General features: G+C 34.5%; 1 long non-coding RNA gene and 1 other non-coding gene across 2 annotated transcripts in view; one reads left to right on the top strand and one right to left on the bottom strand.

The window, feature by feature from the left end:
• The first annotated feature begins 4962 nt into the window (after window positions 1-4962).
• The window catches only part of LOC138308223 (uncharacterized), a 105729-nt gene continuing 90949 nt past the window's right edge, over window positions 4963-19742 (top strand). Inside the window, exon 1 of the long non-coding RNA XR_011206093.1 lies at window positions 4963-7332. This is a non-coding gene — a long non-coding RNA (uncharacterized lncRNA). The remainder of the gene's footprint in view (window positions 7333-19742) is intronic.
• Trnat-agu (transfer RNA threonine (anticodon AGU)) lies at window positions 17789-17862 on the bottom strand. The gene has a single exon. It is a non-coding gene; the product is annotated as a tRNA-Thr (tRNA).

The following is a 19742-nucleotide window of genomic DNA, read 5'->3' as shown; positions in this document are numbered from 1 at the left end:
AAAGTATACAGTTGATGTCAGATCACACATTAAACACTTCACGTTAATCATCTTTTTTAATTTCACACATTCTATCTAATAATCGTCTGCTCTTTATCTATTGCCTGTACGTACACTGTAGATATTTGTCCCTGAAAAAAAGGCTCCTGAGTTCTCTCACGTGATCGACACAGACAGAAGTTGTTTCGCACGTGTATTGCTTTGAAAGTTTAAATAGGAATGCCTAATTGTGCTATAGTCAGTTAATTCTAATCAATTAGTGTCTCTTGATGTGGCTTTGGTTGTCTTCGGCTGTACGGTCCAGTGAGACCGCACTATAATTATATCCATTATCCAAAGCAGACATGTGTGATATTAATACCGCAGTCTCAAAAACACATACAAACTCTAGATAACCTTGTTTGTTGATAAAAACTTTGATTATCAATGAAAACAGTTTCTACAGTAGAACCCTGACTACGCAACATAATCAGAGTAATATATAAAATATTTTCTTTCTAATATTCCCGATTCTTAAGAAACCACGAAAAAAAAATCGGATTTGTTTATTTATAGTTTGCTATTTTACAGCATAAGCTGGTTTATTTTTACAACCGTTAGATCATTTATATCTGCCCTTGTATTTCTGCATTTAAATTTAAACATATTTCAATTTCAGCAATATATTATTGACATTATATACATCAAAAGGATCGGACATCAAGCTACGCCTATTTACGTCCTCTCCAGTTCATATTTTTAAGTTCAAACATAAATTCATTCTGCATATTTTAAATTTAAACATTTGACGATTTACATTGAAATGTAAGATCATATCGAAGATTTAACAGTTAACATACATTTTTATGAACGATTTAAACGTTGATTTCAAACGCGTTGATCAACAGCATTCAAATTTTATCCTTAATTAGCACGACGGACATGCACAAGGCATTAAATTATATCTGCAGGCGTTGAATATAATTCTCGGGGTATATGCTTTTATTGAGACATGAATTGGTGATACGAACGTCACAGCTCTGGCTTGCACCATTGTATCTTCCGAATAAACTACTTTCAAAAGAACCGTCACACTCGACGCATTTATATACAACACCGGCCTCATGGCTTTTAAAGATATCTTTTTTTTAAATGGGCGAGTAACTTAACATGAAAATGTATTATATAGAATTCTTTTCACAAAATGCCTTTTATATCAATGTAGTTTTCTTTTAAGTAGCAAAATAACATTTACAAAAAAATCAGCATTACAAGATTCTCAATCAATTGTATAGGGCTATTCAATCGTAGCTCAGTAATTTGACTAGAAATTTATGCTGGTATTTAAATTGTATCAGTAAATCTTGTGTGAGACTGAGTTTTGTATAATACAATCCCTTAAAATATCTCCGTATACTTTAAAATATATGCCTTTTCTTTACAATACTTTAGCCGTCTGATTGAACTCGTGAGATGTCGACCAGGCCGGTGAATCCATAGATCGTTGGAGCCTCTCTGGCAAATGGACACAAATACATATTACTACGCGTAAAATTCCATTCAAACTGTAGCTTCTTGTTCAGTTCCATTTCATTCATCAGATTTGTTGGATTTGTATTTTTTTTTTCCGGGCAACGTATTTCCAGAAAGGACTTCGTTCAAACTGTGATAAACAGTCGTCTGCCTTTTACGTCACGAGAAGGAATGGATATTTTGTGAATTTTCAATTTTCGATTACGTTTATTGGGTGATTTCCTGGGCTGAAATAATTAATCTTTATGATTCCATATCGGATTATTCACCGACAAGGGAATGTTTACGTATAAAATTATCAAATTTTGATAAAAGCAGGTATCTGATCAGCGGAGAAATTCAGATGTGCAAATCGATACTATTTTCTGAACAGGATTTCATTTAAAATGTGATGACATTTACCAGATTCATGATTATTTCATATTTAGTATTTTTTTTTCGATGCCTTATGAGTAATGTATTGAAGTGTTTGAATTACTGATTCAAAAGAAGGCTTATATTTCGGTCTCCAATAGATTGATCAGAGTTTCGAACAGTGAGGATTATTGTGCAATGGAATCATTCATATGGTTGGATAAACACAATATTGGATACTCTGTTATGTACTAAACAAACAAAAATTGACTGATTTAAACAGGGTAAGTTTAATAGATTAATTATGGTATGGATTATAACATAATACTGTACCCCTAGAAAGATTTTGGGGATCCAATATCTTATTTTATTGATGAAAACCTTATTCGTTTATGTCATAGAGCTTCAGGTATGCACAAATAATTTGCATAATGTTATATTCAATACATGTATACCGAAATATGTAAAGAATATGTAACGAAGAGGAGAAAATGTACCCACCAGATCAAACTCGAACTCGGGACCTCCGAACAGAGCTACAATTTACTTGGTCACCGATGATCGTCCCAGTCTGATTCCGCTACAATTCTCCCTCCCTCCCCCCTTTCTCCAAGTCTTCGCCCTAGAAGACACAACAACGCACATGTTCGCATTTCTTCTGTTTGTAACAGGATAGGAGAAAAAAGGCTCGAACCCGAGACCTTCAAACATTAGCCAAATGCTCTACCGACTGAGCTACCTATTCACGTACCCATGATCGCCCTAGTTCAATTCTGCCACAATAGAAAAATCAAATGTATAAATTAATTCAAGCAAACTAATCTGCCATAGTCATGTATTGAGCATTTGTTACAACGTCGACTGCGCCATTGGAATATTCTTTGGTAGGGTAAATTGTAGTTACCTCATTGTTAATGTCCACCAGGGTTGTCGTTACTTCTGCTCACTGAATGAGGAGACCGTGGTGTACTGAGAGAAATTGTCTCACTGTACGCGAGTGTAACAACGCCGAACAGATTTTGTGTAGGACTTGTCTGTGATGCTGAAGTACCCAACACACAACTAGAGAGGATCAAACTTTATAATGAACCACTTTGTCAATTTGTGTGTAACTGTTTACATCAAATACCATATATACCAATCAATGATGTGGATTTACTTATTCAGCTATATATACAAATCCCTGATACGCGGTTTCCATACGGTTTACCTACATACATGTACCCGTACATATACGCTAACCTTGCCTTACCTATATTTGTGACGTGTCTGGTGTGGTTCAGTGAGCATTGAGCAGGTGTTCCGCATATTTTCTACTCTAGTAAGTCAATAGACCTTCAACTGTCATATACCTGACTGTCGACAACAACAATGGATGACAATCATAGGGGAAAGTGTTGTAGGAAGTATGATCTGTTACTTTATACACAGCCCTCCAACAGACTCGTACCAATGTCAAACCTAGGTCTATACAGGGCCCACCAACAGGCTAGTACCACTATCAAACCTAGGTATATACCAATGTCACAGAGCTCATCCACTGTCCACCAACACTAGAGTACTAGCAAAACAGGACTAGTCCAATACAAACCTAGGTCATAACGGGCATAGTGCCAATGTCAAACCTAGGCCTATACACGGCCCATCAACAGGCTAGTACTTATGTCAAACCTAGCACTATACAGGGCCCACCAACAGGCTAGTACCACTGTCAAACCTAGGCCTATACACGGCCCATCAACAGGCTAGTACTTATGTCAAACCTAGCACTATACAGGGCCCACCAACAGGCTAGTACCACTGGCAAGCCAAGGTCTATACAGGGCCCACCAACAGGCTAGTACCAATGGAAAACCTAGGTATATGCAGGACCCACCAACATGCTAGTGTCTTTGTCAAACCTAGATCTATAAAGGACCCACCAACAGGCTAGTACCACTGGCAAACCAAGGTCTATACAGGGCCCACCAACATGCTAGTACCATTGTCAAACCTAGACCTATACAGGACCCACCAACAGGCTAGTACCAATGGCAGGACCCACCAACAGGCTAGTACCAATGGCAAACTTAGGCTTATACAGGGCTCATCAACAGCTTATCTGGCTTGTACAAATATCAAACGTAGGCTTTTACAGGTTATATATATATTACCAATGTCACACCTAGGTCTATGTAAGGCCCTTCGACAGGCTGTCCAGCTTGTACCAATGCTAAACCTAGGTATGTACAGGAACCACCTACAGACTAGTACCAATATCAAACCTAGGTTTATAAGGTTATCCAGCTAGTACCTATGGCAAACCTATGTCTATTCAAGACTTACCAACAAGCTATCCGCCTTTAGTACCAATCGTACACCTATGCCTACACATGACCGAATAGCCTATTCGTCTAGTACCAATGTCAAACCTAGGTCAGTATAGGGCTACCGAACAGGCTATCCCGCAATTTTTCACACCTACTTCTATACGATAATATAATATATTTAATTTTTTTGCGATTTCTTCGCCCCATTCGTAAGCTTTTGGATTGCGTTTGGGAGAGGAGTCGGATAATACCCGTTGGTTGATGTTTTTTCTGTGAACTTCAGCTTCTTCCAGAAAACTCGACACATTCTTGAATAATTCTTTCTATAATTGGGCGGAACAACAATTAGATATACATGTATAATAAATCGTCAAAATGGTTTCATTAAAAATATTAACAACTTTGGTGATACATTAAATATATATGTATTAGATTACATGTAAATAAAATATAATAACACACAATTACTCTATCAAAATCTACCATGCATGTTATGTAACGTCCTTTTAGCCCTACTAACTCTATTTATAGCCTAATTGAACCTTTGAATTGCGATAAGGGAAGGAGTCGGGTTCTGCTCGTTGGTCGGTGTTTTTTCTCTGTAAAATCCAACCTGAGACATTCTTGAGTCATTCTTTATATTTATATAGCCGTATTTATATACGCTACACACAATATACATGTACCTATTAAAAATTACTTTACGACGCTAACATTCACGATTACATAAATCTTTATATGACTCGTTACAAAATTCACCATTTTGTCTCTTCTCTTTCAGAACGGGATCTCATTCTGCATTCATCGGCGAAAAAACTTTTCAAACGAAAGGGATAAAGTGGGTTTATGGATGGCGAGAAAGAATAGAAGATATTGTTACTTAACTTAGTAACACTCTATAGTGGAGGTGTATCATTGCTTAGCTAAGTTGGATGGTAAAGAATTCCGAACAATAGACAGCAATACCTATGCCAGCGACGGAAGGTGACGTACACAATAGCGACTGTTTTAATTTCAGTATTTATTCAATAAAATAGAAAAATGATATCCCCAAGGTGTTGTTAACCATATGGTTATAAAAGCCGACGAAGAAAGCTGCATTATTTGACGAACGATTCACACGCACAAATAGATGTGAGTGAAAAAGACAAGGTTTGACGGATGGAGCAAGATGTCCGACTCCATTGTGAAGAGGGAAGTTGGATGATAGACTAGAAAACTCAATTATGTATTGTACCTGGGGTTTGTCAGTGGTTCGCCCCGTAAATGTGTTCGACAGAGCCGCGCCTAGTAAGTTTTTTTTAAAGTACAACCGACAGGAAAGTGTAGCTCCGGATAACAAGGAAACAATTGTGGATTAGAAAGTTAATCATTTGATATTTTGATCAACACACTTGATTCACTACGATGTGACGGTTTGGGGGTTGAAATGTCATGCGTTAGTATGGATGTTTCCCAGGTTGGACAGATGTATACTTCATACAACTCTATGGATATTTTGGTGAATGTGGTTCTAGTTACTTGCAGACGTGGATTTATGTGTTTAAACAACAAAAGTGTTGAGGTTTTAAAGCTGTAAGAATTATGTATGCTTCATACAATCCTATGGACATTTTGGTGAATGTGGTTGTAGTTGCTTGCAGACGTGGATTTATGTGTTTAAACTTCAAAAGTGTTGAGGTTTTTAAGCAGTAAGAATTAAAGTACCGTGTTACAAACGAGTGGATGTTTCTGCTGTAGCAAAGATGTTCATATCGCTAGCATTGTGTTAACATGCCTGTTTACATATGGAGATATAAGATGAGAGGTAAATGTTTTTATCCAAAGTTATTTCAAAATTGGGTTAATGTTTCACCAACGTTATGCAACTCTACTGAGAGGTGTTAGTCAGCAACGTGTCCAGACCCTAATTAGCATCATTGTGTATTTAACAACAAAATGGAGACACTTTTGAGAACCAAAGTGATATGTGTTTCATATACTGTATAACATGAATTATTGGTGGGGACATTTGTTCTTGGTTTGAAGCTTTCAAATCATTTCGTGAATAGAAATACTCGTGGTCAGCCGATGGAAAAACAATGATAATGTTAATGTATAAACATCATTAGTTGTTTTATATTCATGGTACCATAGCAACCATAAAATCAACGAAAAATTTTACACCACGAAAATTAAATATTATGCAGTATGCTCTCAATAGTGTAGTCCCAACGAAAGTCTCCAATGGTACGTACGAGATGACGTCACCAAGGCCACGAGATGACGTCACCAAGATGTGTAGCTATATCTCAGACGTGGAAGGAACTATTGTTTTGTTATCTGTTTGGATGCCATTGTCATAAACAATAGTGACGTTATCAATGCAAAAAAGTGATATTTGAATTTTGTTTAGTCATCATGAGTGAAAAGTTATCACTTATTCCTTGGTGTATTGTGTTATCATCAAAAGTGACGGCGGATATTGCTTCTTGGAATAATACGGCTGAGGAATATCGAACATAAAAACCCATATAAAACATATGTTTTAATTATTAACGGTTGAATATAGGATGTCCATCCCAAATAATCATATTTTGTGTAGAATGCAAAATATTTCTTTCTAATCGTACATGTATGTGTGAAATGCCGTTTGAAAAATTAATTTCAGTAGAAAACTCTTCTATTTCTCATCCGAAGTGAAATATGAAACTTTTATCAGATTGTTTGAATTTGGATATATACTGTCAAACGTATAAATGTGGAATATTCAATACAAGCCACCATAATAGGGATGTGAATTAGCTACTGCTACAAAATACCACATGAGAATATGAATTATTTACTACAAAACACCATATTAGTGTTGTGGATTTTTTAAATTCAGAACACCATATAAGGAATGTGGATCATTTACTTCAAAACACCACATTAGCAATGTGGATTACTTACTACAAAACACCATATCAGGAATGTGGATTATTTACTTCAAAACGTTATTTGATGTGTGAAATGTGAAATGTGGAACTTCTACTACGAAATGTGTTGTTTTACTTAGAATACGGAATAGTATGAAGTGCACTTACATATGGTGAGAATTTTGTGAACATGTGTGTTGTAATTCGTTTGGATTAATATGAAGACCAAGACGACAAATGTAGGGTCCCTAGTGTCAAAGGTAAGTGTCTTGAAAACTTTTTAAGTAGAAAGATCGATCATGCATTTCTTTCTATTAAATCGTGATTGATTGATGTATATATTGATTGATTATTGATTAAATGATTGAAACATTTATTGATGATACTTTTACACCATCCTTCCAACTCTGGGTCGCTATGACAGAGTGGTTAAGGTGTCAAACATTCTACCTCCTCTGGTCTAGTAGGTAAAATGTCTAACTCCAGTTTTCAATGTTGAGTCTGAAACGTCTGGCATTCTACAAAAAGTCTTTCAGTTGCATATAGAGCAATTATCAGATACTGGCTGTGGGTCGATGATTTTCTCTGAGAGTTCCGACTTGCCGTCACCATCAAAGCCTGTCTAATTTTGAGATAGTAAAAGAAACCGTAAGTTTTCAGAGGAAAAGCCATCAAGCTACAGCTAGCACCTGGCGATTGCACCATGTGTGAATTGAACTCACAATCCAGAGGTTGAATGATAAAATGTCATACGCCTGACATTCAATCTCTTGACATGAAAGAAATATTCCATATTATAGAAATGATGTTTGCAATGTAGACAAAGAGACATATTAAACGCTAATTCATCATATTCTCAATTTTAATTCCGATTTCAAACAACTGACAAATGTCAAAGGCATTGTCTATATAGGTCTTCTCTCTATCATATTCTAACATGTAGGAAATGAATGAATAAGTTCGTTGTCTATTGACTTATTCGATGTAAATCGTACAGACAAATGATTACGTGAAGATTAACCTGTTTTCAAACTGGATTAAACTTCAGTATTGGCGATTCTTATACATATTTCTGTGATTTAACATTACATTAAACTTTAACAATCAGTTATACAAATACAGGAATTGTGTAAACACTTTGAGGTCTATTGATATAAATATCATGATGTAATCATGTTTACGATCTAATCTCTTTATCATTTGTACGTAGTAGGTACATATTGTGTCATTCACCTTTGTGTTCGGTACGCTGATATCAACAAGCGATAATGCAATTGTTGTATTTTCACGAGGAATATTTGTGTCTATTTCTTTTTTGACACAATATAAACATAGCATGTTTGTATTCAAAATGATCACGAATGATTGATAAAACTAATACAACATGTTTAAACTATTTGAAAAACAATATATTGTAAACATGAATGATGTGGTTGAGACATTAAAGCTTTTTCATAATGTTTTATAATAAACATAACACATTTGGATTCAAAATGATCACGGTGAAATAATAAAATGATCAATACTAATCAATTTCATATTCGTTTGCAAAATCTTGAATTTATTGGGAATATGAATATCAAAAATGCGTTGTAGCATTGATCCTCCATAGAGCCAGGGTTCCAATACGTCTTAATACTGGACAGCTTGGCATATAACCAGACGGTATTGTTACTGTAACATATGCAGGTCTCTTAACTTATCAGGCGCTACGTTTAATTCCTCTATAGGCAAAGCGATCTGGACATAAAAGCCCATTGACTCTCTACTCGCTGGTCATTGTAAGCTGTTGTTTTCGCTGTGAATGCACAGCCATACAGCCCGGTATTTAGCTATCATGTTTCAATCGTCGAGAAAGAAGTCTTTTTATGTCAATAGATTTTAATTCAAGCTAGTTGAATTCCGACGTATTCAGGAAAAGAAAAGAGCTTTAGCGACAAATTATAAAGAAAACTAAAGACTATTAAAATGGCCATTCTATTCCGTTTTATACGCCATTTCTATAGTGTTCTTTTCATAGTAGGCAACCGATACATGCTATGAATGTTTCGTAGATTAAGCGTACACTTGGTCAAAAGGTATATTTATTCTCTAACATGATATTACAACAACTGCCTCTGATCCTATCCGCCATAGCTTTAACAGTCTGCCTATAGTACAAGACGTCAATGTGTTTGTGCGGATAGAGAACGTCATATTCTATAATGTGGGATTTATGTGAATTACATGGATGCTCAGTAGCTCAAAGACTCCGGATCATTCGACTCCATGTTTAGGTAGGTGGTCCTATTTCTGTTTATTTATTTTGAAATTGAGACCTTGGACATCTACAATATAAAGTTTACACTGATAGTATTAATGATCGATATGTATTTATGATCGATATCCTCCCTGTATGAGTAAAACTTCAGGTTCATGGATATTTAAAATTACAAAAGCATAAAACATGATACCAAGTGATATTTAAAAATACCCAGATACGTCCATCATCCCTATGTATGGATGTGCATGTAGCGATATACACTCGCCTCAAGGTCATGACAGTTATGTGTGTTTTAGTTTAATGTTGTACAATGGTATAATACAAAATAAATGATGACAGTTTTATGTTCAAACATTACACAATGTTGCACGTGAAAAGTTTAGTGATTATCAACAAAAATATGTTAATATATCATTGATCATTTACTGATGCCAATTTTTTATCTATGCTAAAATATCAAAGATGACCTACTGATGTCACTTTATCCTAAAACGTTACTGATATCTGATTTCATTAAAATATAAGCATGCATGGACTGCCGATCTCATGGATATAGTAAAATTCCACTAGGAATAATCTATAATTTGCATTTACTTCGTAAAAGTCTTGACAATTTGTTATAAATAGTACACTATGTTACATAACGCATTAAGTGATTATGTTGAAAGAATGCATTCATGACCAATAAATGTCTTGAATTATTTTGATGATGTGACTAATGATGTAAATTTACATGCGCAGTGACACAATTACCAGATAATCTTAACAAGTGTTTGTACCAAGTTAGTTATCAAAAAGTTCTAATTTAATTATATTATCAAGATGACTATGCTTACCATACTAGTTGAAATATGACATAACTATTCAGGTTTCGTATGTATACTTTAACTTGCATGGTTATCTTAAAAATTATCAAAGCTTACCTCAAAGGATATCTTTAATGATCATTTTCATTTTCATGTAATATCATATTTTATTCAAAAAAGGGCATAAAAGGACACTTGATTACAACATTATCGAATTATATTATTCCAAATAAATAAGCTGTTTGTAGGACGGGAAACTTTACACAAATGTAAAACATTGAAGTGGGAAATCAAATTATTTCAACAGAATTTTGAGAAACACGAGATTTATAAATGAAAGCATTAATCTGCTTGCCATTAAAGATGCTCCACTGCGGACAGACCATAATCGATACCCATCATATGAACATTAACTGATGTTTAATCGTGTTTAAATATATGACTAATTAACACAAAAACATATGTAAAACTATTTTGTGCATGCGCAATCAGTACTTAATTCCATATAGGACAAATATGCCATGAAATTTATTAGGAATACAATTGATTATTTTTGATATATTTATCTTGAAGAAAAATAAAAAGCTCAAACTTTTCAATGGTGGTAATGGTGTAAACTAAGTAATTAATTTGTAACTGAAGAAAAATACTAATTCGTCTGCTCCTGTTTTTGATTGAGAAAAGAAATGCCATTCGTCCGCGGTGTAGCATCTTTAAATAACCATGGTTGATGATACGCCGTTTGATATTTGCAGGAGATAACAATTATATATCAATACTTTGAAAAGTGATCTTTGATATTTTATAAAATGTGACAAATAAATTCAGTTTCTGTTGATGCCTTGTCCATGCTGCTATACTTACGATTCATTCATTGTTATGCTCCATGGGGCATACGATCCGGTAAGCATAAACATTATAACAGGCATTAATAAGTAAAATAAGAGAGTCTGTTATCAATAGGATTTCTTAAGTTATATTTCATGTATATTTTTTTTCTTAACAAACTGTTGTTTAATATACAATGTATAAATATGTATACATATCTATACTGATTCAGATGCATAAATGCACCGACATACCATTGAGATAGAGGGAAATGTTGGATGAAATACCATGTACTTTGAAACAACTATCAAATGCAAGCCATTATAGGCCACACAATTTTAAACCAAGTTCAAATAGATCCTTGAAACTGTATTATTTTGTCAAAGTCAGTGGGCTAATACATATACTTAAAATCATTTAATCCATAGATATGTTTTGCCATTATAATATATAGTTCAATATATCATGCATTTGTGAGTTTCTGTTACTCTGATATACATTATGTAATTATCCTCAAATGGCTTAAAAATGCTCCACCGCTGACAAATGGTATTTTTTCACTATTAAAAACAGGAGCAGACGACTTTTTCTTCAGTAACAAAAGATACTTAATTTAACCATTATCCCCATTAAAAAGTTTGAGCTTCTGGTTTTACTTCAAGTTTAAAAATATTTAAAAAAAAACCCAATTAATTGCATCCCGAAAAAATTCAGTGGCACTATATTCTATATGGAATGAAGTAGTGATTGCTCATGCACCAAAGGCAAAATACATAAAAATAATTTTGTTAATTAGACATAGATATACACGATTAAACATCAATTATTGTTCAAATGATGAATATCATTTATGCTCTGTCGGCGGTGGGACATCTTTAAAAGACTGTCCTCTTCCAGGTTGAGGTTATTGTTAAAATACCCTACATGGATCCTATCATTAAATATTCAAATGATGCATTTTTATTGAGAAATGCCAAATGGATTAGACAGCAGGAGTTGACTATATATGTCTTCTCCCTAATTAATGTAATCAAGGTATTTTAATTAAAACCCCATAAAACAATAGACGATTATGACATATTGTGATCTTTATTATAAAGTGTTGGACATTATGCTAGTTTCCTCACCTCTCACGCATGCCTTTGTGGTTTAAATCAAATTGTCACCAAGTAGTCATCATCTGTGAATATAACAACAGTGATAATTGTTGGTCGGGGGTTTTCCTTGGGATCTCCGTTTTCTGGCACTATTTTATCATAACACATAGTTATCAAATACTCCTGTCGTCAAATATAAATGTATATATACATTAATGAAGACATATTTTAAATCTGACCTATTTAACTACATACTGCAATCTTTCGTCATTTTTATTATTGGTATCCATGAATGATACAAATATCTGAATTTCCTATCTATCTGAACATTGACTGGCCTTCAAAATATCATACTTAGTATCTGATGAGTTACATACAGCAGTTTTTCGCCGTTTTATCCATATTTATTCATGAATGATACCAACGTCTGCATTTCTTATCTATCTGAAAATTGGCTTACATTCCATATGTCATACTCGGAATCTGAAATAGTAAATACGTGTTATAAGCTGGTCTCCCCCCCCCTACACACACACACACACACACACACACACATTTCCCCTGTATTGTTACTTTCCTGCTCTCCGTTTATTACATGCTTTTCACAGTGTTATCAAACAGGCTGATAATATATTATTTGTAAAATAGAAATTGAATACAAAGAAGATAAAAGGCGAGTTTATCAGAGGTCAGGATTTGTAAATCTCGATATAATTCATACATTCTAGCCTTCTTCATATGACGACACATGCCCATTGAAGTTCTCCACTAACGACTTTAATAGGTTCGTATTTTATGTAGTAATGTTTGAGTAAAGTTACAGGTATTGACGGTGGTTTCAATACTCTCTCCATGGATGTCAAGGTGTTGCGGCTAACGTTCATAATAGCTGTTTCAATAAAATGTGATATAATTCAATATGGGACGCCATGTTAACACCATTTGAAAAGCACAATGCTATCTGGTGGCCAGAAACATACTTAAGTATGACACATTGATATATGTCATATATATTATTTGGTGCTGTGACATCACTTCCTTTTTTACCACAAACTATCACTATAATGAACACTTTGGGTTATGCAGACCGACTAACCATTCGGGTGAGTAACCTTTGACTGTGGCGCCATTGTAAGGGTGTCTGTTATTCTATCACTGGCCTTACACTTTTGGATGTTTTACTCACGATAAGACATTTGATGATCATTTTCAAAAGCAACGCGAAATCGGTAAGAATGATTTAATAGGATTATTTAACAAAACTGGACTATGACAACGTATTCGAATCATTCAATGAGTTAAAACTTGTTTAAGTTCTGTGTCCTTTTGTTTCTGGTTAAATGGGCCTTCGACGGGATAAATTCGTTACATATTCTGTTATAATAACCTAATACGGAAAAAATATCGGGTCTAAAAGAAACACGTGACTGGACTCTGGTTTCCTCTGATATCGAACCATTTACTGTGTGATACTTGTATGTCAAAACAATTGGAATGAAAAGAGGACTTCAGACCACAAATGTTTTTTTTTTTTTAATTTACAGTGAAAAAGTGTTTTCTGGAGCATTTGTGTTCTTGTCCTAAGATGTTATTATTCTGTCATTCTGAAACAACTTGGAGACTTTGATGAATAGTAAGAGCTTTGCAATACCATACCATTGAATAACGCTGTAGCTGTACAATCCAACTGCGAGACGATCTGTAAATTGCAGATATTGAATTCTGATAATACACGTATCTAAAGCTATCAGATGGTTTCAAACATTTATATAGATTTTTTTCAAAAGTTTCCCAATTTGTTTGAAATACGATGCTTTTAAGCTTTCCAATGAACTTTCTCTGATACAAGTTAGCGAAGGAGTTCTATTGGTTTTCTATGTTGTTCAGACCATGCATAGCTACGCGTTGCCATACGGTACAGAAACTTGTCGTTGGACGCTTTAGAATTCCAAAAGAAAGGATATTGAATACCATTCCAGAAATAAAAGTCGTTTTCAGCTCTAGGGGCGCTGTTTCCACATGAGAAGGATGGCTTTATAATATGATGGAGAAAGGGAATTGAAATGTTTCTCGAAAATAAAAGCTTGCGTTCCAGCTTTTAGATAGCGGTGTACTACTGCTGGCTTTGTTTGAAACACGAGAGGAGACATGATTTCTCTTTCATTGCCCAAATTAGCAAGGATTCTGTTGTGAAGTCGCGATGCTTGTATGAGAAGCTGCATTGGAGAATTTAAGGACTCTTAACACAAAAGAGAGCTATTGGATGGCATCTGCACCAGCGGAGGATGTGGATGAAAGGAAAGAAGGATATCAAAATGGGTTGCCATGGCAACACAAATGCTGAAATACACGACTTCGTTATCTAGACATTGCAGGTTCAGTCCAGTTGGTGTGATTGCTTGGGAACGCTGTGTAGGTTACTTCAGAACAGGACTTTAATCTCGTGGATTAAAAGTTATGTTGTTTCGATGATTTGAGATGATTATGATAGCATGAAAGATGACGTTGACAAATGACGTGAACAGTGGAATGACAAGAATGTTTTGCGATGATTTTATGTGTGGTTTATGATGAATTAAATTCATCGCGTGGAGGTTTGGTGATGTTGTGAAATGTTGTGAAATGATGTTCTGGATTTTTGTGATGACTTCGAATGATGACGTAATCACATTATGAACACACATGGTGATGTACTTCGAGTGATTACGTAATCACATTATGAGCACACATGGGAATTTACTTCGTGTGATGGCGTAATCACATTGTGAGCACATATGTTGTCGTCGGTTGACAGTATGACTATATGACCAGAAGGTAAGCTAAATTAATTATATCTTATCTAACAACAAAATGATAACGCAGAACCATATGGGTACATGAATCACGTATGATGAAGCCTATGTTTATTTTTTTTTCTTTCTTGTCTCCCATCTTTCACATCTTGAAAAACATCAATAATTTAATAGGTCAACCTTGAGAATTTCTCGATAAGGCAATTATCTACCCCATGCGGATACGACACCATGACCCAGATGTGGAGAGCTAGTCGTTAAAGGTCAGAAACATTAACTCCTCCACCCCTGAAGATACATTTGAACTCTTCTAAAACTAAGATCGGGACAGTTCAATATAGAATTTCAGGGGTGAACGAGTTTGCCAATGCGCCACCGCCCTTCAACTTGCTACTTAAATGTTCTAAGTTAATATTTAATTGTTGCCGATTGAGGTTTCCTAAAATATCTAGGATCTTAAACGTCTAAACGTGATCTTGTGATTTAATGGCACGATTGTACAATCGTCGGAAATCGTGATAAGTGTAGTGTAGCGAAGTGCAATCGACCGTGGGCATTCGACAATGATAAATTTATGGAAATAACATGATTTCTTGGAATTTACTCAAAATATCGAAGGCGGCATCGTTTATAAGTCAGATGGTGCAATAGACCCACGAGTTACAAGCAACCTTGGTAATTCCAGTTGTACCATACATGTACATCTAGCTTGGCCTTCTAATACTCAGTGGGGGTAAACACTTGTACATGAAGTGTAAAAATAGCAAACAAATAAAATCGAAAATTTGTTTTCTATAAATATATATATATATATAACAACATGCAAATGTTAATCTAAGAAATTTGGAAATATTATTGAATTGGAAAGGTTCTCGTATAACTATTCATGGTTTCTAAAGTTGGTTTGGACAAGTTCCATATATACATATGTATGAACTAAGTCAAAATGACAACATCGTCGGCTAGTATACATTTTAGGGAGTATTTTATTTGGCCTTACAGTAAAGTTAAGGAATCAAGATTTATAATGTTTAGGTCTTCAGGACCAACCATATAATGAAATACGTCAGGGGTTGTTTAATATCAAATGCATTGTTGATGTTGAACGCCCATACATTTTAATTCGACGAAACAATCAACCTTGATGATTGTCATCGGTCAAAAATATTTTCTGCTTTATCTGTTAGCATGACCCTAATAATGTTAAATTTCCGCCAGCTACCCAGAAGAGGGACCGTGAGTTTATCAGAACAAACCAGTGAAAAACACCTTAATACTAGCTTCTGTAAACGTTAATATGATAATCATTTATTTTTGTACACCAGTTTGCCATTAATGCACCTGGTAATGAATTGTTCATTGTGTTGTCGTGCAATTATTAATGCATGTAATTCAGTGGCAATGAAATAATCGACATTTTATTTGAAGTTTAATATCGCATTGTCGTTTGATGGTTACACGTTCAAGGGGAAATAACTCAATTTTATTGTTTTGAAGACAAATGCAAGTTTTTCCGAATTTATTTTCTTAGTTTGAAGCCCTCAATTTAGTTTTTTAAGAGTCAAAAGTAGATATTATAGCTAAAGAAAGTGTTAAATTTAGTATAAAAAATTAAAGCAATCGAATAAACAAAATTTAAAAAAAGGATTATAACTATCAAATGTACTTGAATTCATTCCAAAGGGTATGCTCAGCATACTTTTGCATGAAAAATAACAAATAAACTTCAAACGTAAATAAGTATGTTGATTTCTTACCAATAAAATATTCACTCTTTGTTGAAATAATTTTTAATAGACGGATACTAGATATATTAATTGTGTTACAATTATTACCCCTTGGCTCTGTTTCTAGACACTTTACCCTGTAGATGTTTGGCAACAATGTTTTTTCAATGTTTGTTGTAGTGTCATTATAAACGGAAGGTAATCGATAACATGTTCTGGTCGAAGGGAGATAACTCGCAGTTGTTTAAGCAACGTTTACAGGTCAGTTATATAATTACATGTCTTGTCTAAGTGTGTGCTTTTCGTAACGAAAAGTTTTATGTTGCTTTTATATATGTAATACCTAATGGCATTCCTCGACAATGCATAAGATTTTGAATCCGCAATGCCATCGACGTTATAAGGGAAACATTATTTGGTTAAAATTAATATAGGGGTGGGAGGGGGGTTGATGAAAATGTTATCAACGGCTAATTACAGTTCAACGATAATTTTCAAATTAAGATATAATAATTTATTGAAATACTAACTGTACAATTTTTATAAGACTCTTAGGAACTCTGTTCTTTGATTACTTGCTTATTTTAATGAAAATATAACAATACGTTTGGCAACAAATGAGAAGTGAAAATTACACTAATTATGTGAATAATTATAGGTCCACTACCTTTTCGGAAAAAAACCACCAAATATGTACATGAAAGATTTTCATCATAGTTTATGTGAACAATGAAGATTCATTTCGCTGTTTTGCCGTCGAACGCAGTCATAGTCATATACAGAGCGGTATTTAGGACGACGGCGGGAAATATAAGACGACCCGCGTTATGAAAATTCAAATTCAATTTATTTCAATTAAATTGTTCAGAAGATGATGTTGAGTGTTGTATAAACGGTAAGCTAATACCTTTTGCGTCCCTACAAATAATCAATATCGTTTTACATTGCGTTGTGAAAAAATGAAAGGCGTTTGCAAACGGCATTGGACCTTTAATTTAATCATCTTTTTGACACATTTTCAAAAATGTCGCATTTTATATACTTGTAATACATATATGTATGTATGTACTCATGCTTCATACATTTGGGACTAGTCCATATTACTTATTACTAAATTTTAACTAATTTCAATTTGGATTTCAAAATTTAAAAAATACATATGTTTATATTTGTATACCGATAGGTAACTAAAAGTTAAAATGAAGGCTCCAGAGGGAGTCGAACCCTCGACCTCCAGTTTACTAGACTGGCGCTCTAACCAACTGAGCTATGGAGCCGATAGTTCAAAGTGAAATCTTATTTGATAAGAATTCACGCACTATCCCGCGGGCTAAAGAAGAGACACGTGTCACAATAGATTAGTAAGTCATTGATTTACGTGTATTGTAGAATTAACAGTGTCATATGTGAGGACAGCTAGAATTTCTGATATAATACGACAGCTGCATACTACGATTTTGACTGCAAAGATAAATAAAAAAAATGTTTTAAGATGAAATACAAAGAAAATTTGTCTGGGTAACTTTAAGATAGGGTAAAACGGGAGATTTAGCGAGTGTGGGAGATTCCGTGTGGTGGTATTTAATTCCGGGAGCGCAAGATAATAAAAGCAAATAAAATTCAAACTGACGTCACACTATTACATACAGTATTCTATTTTCTTATGCGCCCGAAAGTATTTATGTGTACAATTTCACTATAAACAACAACTTACATACATATCCGCAAAAAAAAAAAAAAAAAAATATCGTTAAAATGCCTACGCTATTTACAGAAGATCGGTTATAATGTTTATAGGTATAGTGTATTATATCCCCAAAAATGATAAGGTATACAAACGGAGGAGAATGTCAACCATGTATGTCATATGAGCTAGTTTGAATCTTATTTCTTCCGACTTAGCAACACAGATATTATGACAATGATTAATGTTACTTTGGATGTACACCTATGCGAAGTCAATATTCCTTAATGAAACTTTTTTTCTGGTGCAGAATTTTGGAAATAGGAGTTCATACCATTGAGGAAGCCACTCAATGATACCTATTTGACAATCGAAAATTCAAAATTACAAAATGTACAAAAAGTGGTTAGTTAGAAAAAGACTGATTTTTCAGTGCCCGGATCTTGGCTGCAATGGCTGAGTGATTAATTCTACCAAAAGTCTTTATCCCTTAATCGTCCTCACTACTCCATGGGTTAGTATCACTGTCGTTATATCAACTATATAACGACAGTGATAGTAGCCCCTAGAGTATTGAGGGTAATCATATAACGACAGTGATAGTAGCCCCTAGAGTATTGAGGGTAATCATATAACGACAGTGATAGTAGCCCCTAGAGTATTGAGGATAATCATATAACGACAGTGATAGTAGCCCCTAGAGTATTGAGGATAATCATATAACGACAGTGATAGTAACTCCTGGAATATCAAAGATGCTCTATATAACGACAGTGATAGTAGCCCCTAGAGTATTGAGGATAATCATATAACGACAGTGATAGTAGCCCCTAGAGTATTGAGGATAATCATATAACGACAGTGATAGTAGCCCCTAGAGTATTGAGGGTAATCATATAACGACAGTGATAGTAGCCCCTAGAGTATTGAGGATAATCATATATTTACAGTGATAGTAGCCCCTAGGGTATTGAGGATAATCATATAACGACAGTGATAGTAGCCCCTAGAGTATTGAGGATAATCATATAACGACAGTGATAGTAGCCCCTAGAGTATTGAGGATAATCATATAACGACAGTGATAGTAGCCCCTAGATTATTGAGGGTTATCATATAACGACAGTGATAGTAGCCCCTAGAGTATTGAGGATAATCATATAACGACAGTGATAGTAGCCCCTAGGGTATTGAGGATAATCATATAACGACAGTGATAGTAGCCCCTAGAGTATTGAAGATAATCATATAACGACAGTGATAGTAACTCCTGGAATATCAATGATGCTCTATATAACGACAGTGATTGTAGCCCCTAGATTATTGAGGGTAATCATATAACGACAGTGATAGTAACTCCTGGAATATCAATGATGCTCTATAATAACGACAGTGATAGTAGCCCCTAGAGTATTGAGGATAATCATATAACGACAGTGATAGTAACTCCTGGAATATCAAAGATGCTCTATA

The sequence above is a fragment of the Argopecten irradians genome, chromosome 14 (genome assembly GCF_041381155.1).
Source record: "Argopecten irradians isolate NY chromosome 14, Ai_NY, whole genome shotgun sequence".
Lineage (NCBI taxonomy): Eukaryota > Metazoa > Mollusca > Bivalvia > Pectinida > Pectinidae > Argopecten > Argopecten irradians.
This window is presented reverse-complemented; position numbering and strand designations above follow the sequence as displayed.